The 4,179-nt window shown below is 33.6% G+C and overlaps 1 long non-coding RNA gene across 1 annotated transcript; it reads right to left on the reverse strand.

Moving 5' to 3' along the window:
- On the reverse strand, window positions 1-3,558 carry LOC120350679. The gene is made up of 2 exons (XR_005570980.1): window positions 3,435-3,558; window positions 1-2,123 (listed from the first exon to the last, which is right to left on the reverse strand). It is a non-coding gene; the product is annotated as an uncharacterized LOC120350679 (long non-coding RNA).
- Window positions 3,559-4,179: the final 621 nt, after the last annotated feature.

Below are 4,179 nucleotides of genomic sequence, written 5' to 3' on the forward strand. Positions count from 1 at the left end.
GGAACTGTAATTATTTTAATTCATTATGAGTACAATCTATATAGGCACTAAATTTATAGACTATAGGCTATATTTTAAGTGGTATATTATTTCATCCATTAACTCTCCTATATTTTATACAAGTTAATATCCTTGCGTTTGATAAAGTGGTCTCTTCATAGAATAGGCTATAATCTAGGCTAGCCAACACAGTTGGATCCAAAATTTATTCGCAGTTTCTTTTCGTTTGAATGTAACGCATTCACACCATTCCTGAGTTTTGACACGAATATTGATCATTCTTTTCTCTATATTTTGCATTTTTAGAAAGTGAGAAAGGATAAACTATGGACTAGATCCATGTTTATAATATTTCATTATAGTATTAAAACCAGCTCTATAACATTCAAGCGAAGGAGCAACTTGGAAAAAATATTAGAAATCAGTACCTGTTGAAGAGAAGTTAGAATCAATTTTTTAATAGCCTATGTTTGTATTTCTCGTGAGAGTGGGACTGTAATAGCCTATAAGTTTGGCAGATTTCTCATGTAGCACTTTGTCCATTGAACCAATGTTGAATTTGAACACAATATTGAAATTTTATTTGTAAAGAATGTTTCAAATTACACAAACAATCTACCATAGACGCTTCCATAATCTTTTAAATTGCCTTCTACAACTTGCAAGCAGCAATACGATTCTTATTATTCCAGGCAACCAATGCTCAAAAAAGGTATAGAAGAAAAAGTTTGCAACACAATTTTTGACCCCGCAGCTCTTTTAACAATAGTTAGGGGGTAAACATATCAAAAGTCCTCACTCCTACCCCTGCTAGTGAGTGGGGGTGGTTTTATAGAAGTACCATATTTTGTTTTTTGTACATATCTCGGACAATATGTGTCTTTCGGAAATGTTTGTCGAATATAAAATTAAAGCTTATGAATTAGCCTACAAGTTCCATTTGTAACATTTTTCCATATCTCTTCTAGTTTTCTAGGTTTGAGCTCTCGAAGGTGTCACATTTTTAAGAAATCCCTTCCGGATCCGATTTTTTCATATTTCTGGCATTATATCTTTTTAATGATTGATTGAAAAAATCCGTGCTAATCATGAGCTCATAGAGCATTATATTCTCTTCAATTTCATGTATTATTTTAAGCATCTCCCTACGATTGATGCAGCCGTTATAGTGTTGAGTGTAAAATCTTCAGTTTAACAACAATAGATCATTTCACAGGGAAACTTGGAGGGAACGATTGCAACACAATATTTGACTTCGCAGCTTTGTTTGGACTAGTTGGAAGGTAAACATATCAAAAGTCCTCATCCCTACCCCTTGTGCTAAAGGATGAGGGTGGTTTAAAAGTTGCGTTTTCCATTTCCGGATTTCACCCATGTATCTTGAAAACAATGCATTTTAGCGACATGACTAACTGAACTAAAATGAAGCTAGATGAACTTCCTTGAGTGTGAAATTCTCTGATTGATCAATTTCAGGGCCTCTGACATGACCTAATTATATGATCCTATTATATTAAGCGAGCTATTTCTGTATACGTCTGTTTATATTTTTTTATCTGGCTATTTTTGTAATCTGGTTATCTGGTTATTTATGTTCAACGGATCTCGAAAATGGCTTTAACGATTTTCACGAAATTTGGAACAAGATGTTCGTTGTATACGGTTTTGTCCATAACTACTGTAGAGTTACCTTTGTCAGCTGGTAATCTTACCGTTTGAGTCTGGAGAAACTGGGCATTATTTTAATCTTATATTAAGCAAGCCATTTTATTTTGTATTGTATTATAGAATACAATTTCACCTGCTGAAAAACCTAAGTAAACCAGAGTATACAATAATCACAGGTAAGTGTGAATAGCTAGGAAAAGACAAGTGGTTTGAACAAATATAATAAATATAATCGCTTTTGGTGAAATAATTTGCTTCATGAAACCAATTATTGATAATAACTTGTCTTGTTTACCAAACTTTTAAATTATTTAAGATATAGGAAGTAAAATACAGTATTATGGAACTGGTACCCTACAAGAATGTTACACTTATGTACATTATGATAGGTTCCTTGTTATCATGAAGACGGCTGATAAGTTGGCATAAAAGGAATATGCTTGAAGATTTTACACCTGGAACATCAGAAAGAATTCAACTATTAGCATTAACTAGAAGTGATTCATAGCAAAAGATCCACTAATCCTTTCAAAATCAACAATTAATGATTTTTTATGGAATAGAGATGAAACCTGCTCTTATAGGATAGGAACGCAAACCTTTGTTTTAGAAAAATCTGAATATAAATTACCCCAATATTTTACATAATTTGAGAAAGGAACAGTTTTGGTCATAACTCTTGTTCCTGTCCCAATCATGATTTGTGTATCATCAAATTGTAATGTTACAAATTTTCTCCATATAAAAATCGAATCTCCAATTCAATATTCAGAATCGATAATCAATATCAATGTCTGTATAATCGAGAAATGTACATGACAATTTGTACTTTCCTTGTCCTATTACCATAGGTAAGGAAGGAATTGCTTTCCAAAAAAAATTGAGGTACCCTAATTTCAAGTTTTCTATACATTTCAAGGTCCCCTGAGTCCAAAATCATGATTTGTGTGTGTGTGTGTGTGTGTGTGTGTGTGTGTGTGTGTGTGTGTGTGTGTGTGTGTTGTGTGTGTGTGTGTGTGTGTGTGTGTGTGTGTGTGTGTGTGTGTGTGGTGTGTGTGTGTGTGTTTATGAGTGTATGTGTACACGATATCTCATCTTCACACACACACTCACACACACACACACACACACACACACACACACACACACACACACACACACACACACACACACACACACACACACACACACACACACACACACACACACACACACACACACACACACACACACACACACACACACACACACACACACACACACACACACACACACACACACACACACACACACACACACACCAAAAATTTTGGACTCAGGGGATCTTGAAACGTATAAAAATTTGGAAATCGGGGTACCTTAATTTTTTTCGGAAAGCAATACTTTCCTTACCTATGGTAATAGGGCAAGGAAAATGAAACTAAGAGTAGCTTCTACTTACATTTTACCACAATTGAATTGTTTCAATATGCCGTATTTAAGAGACTATAAAAAAACAGATTATTGGAATAATTGTTATATTAAAGATAAAACTACGAAAAATTAAGAAACTTATGAAAATTAGAACCGTTTATTTTATAAATATCGAACATAGTTCTCTAGCAAAATTCCTCCAGGAACTGGATAGACTCATGTCTATTATCTACTACGATCATGTGAGGAAAACATTATGCTGTTTTAATATTATTAATAAATTGGAAGAGTCTTGAAATGAAATGAGATTAATATTGAAAATGATGATGATGTTGAATTGAATATTAGTATACCTTCTCACAAATGCCATTCCAACGGGAAAATTGTAGGTACCATCGTCATCATCTTGTTCAGCACAATCCGTACTCAGTTTCATTTCATTGGCCAAGCTATCAGGCCTCTCTCTTCTGGTGTACCTGTTGTAAAAAATGTGAATAAATAAAAGAGAAAGTTGTCTTTATCATAGGCCTACTAATAAAATATAAATCTTACAAAGAATAAAATTTAATTATCTAAACAAATTTAATAATTATTATTAAATATTACAATAGATTGACCAGAGGTCGGTCGACTTTAGTTACTGTCTCTTATCGCTTTATCTACTTGTTGTTGAAACGTCTGTTCGTGTTAAAATTCTAACCTATTTGTGACGGTTTGTTTTGTCGTGAAAGTTATAATTATTACTGGTGATTTACTGAAAGTTCAAACGAATGCAAAATACGGTTGATAAATATTTTGCATCATATTTATTGCATCATAAATATTTTGCATCACTGTTCTCAGTTCGCCGGACGGTGAGAAGCAGGAGAAAAAACATGCTATAGTTTCCTCGTCAGGTGTTAATTCATCATCGAGTGCTCTTCCACACATGGATCAACAATTAGAAAACATGGAATCTGTACTTAGCAAGTTGCTTGATGAGAAACTGAGTTCGTTGGCTACAAAATCAGATTTAAAGGGCATAATGCAGTGCTTCGAGGAGCTCAACGTTTTTGATGGAAATTTTTTTGAATTTTCCAAAACAGTCTGACTTTAAGC

This window comes from Nilaparvata lugens, chromosome 3, assembly GCF_014356525.2.
Source record: "Nilaparvata lugens isolate BPH chromosome 3, ASM1435652v1, whole genome shotgun sequence".
In the NCBI taxonomy this organism is placed as follows: domain Eukaryota; kingdom Metazoa; phylum Arthropoda; class Insecta; order Hemiptera; family Delphacidae; genus Nilaparvata; species Nilaparvata lugens.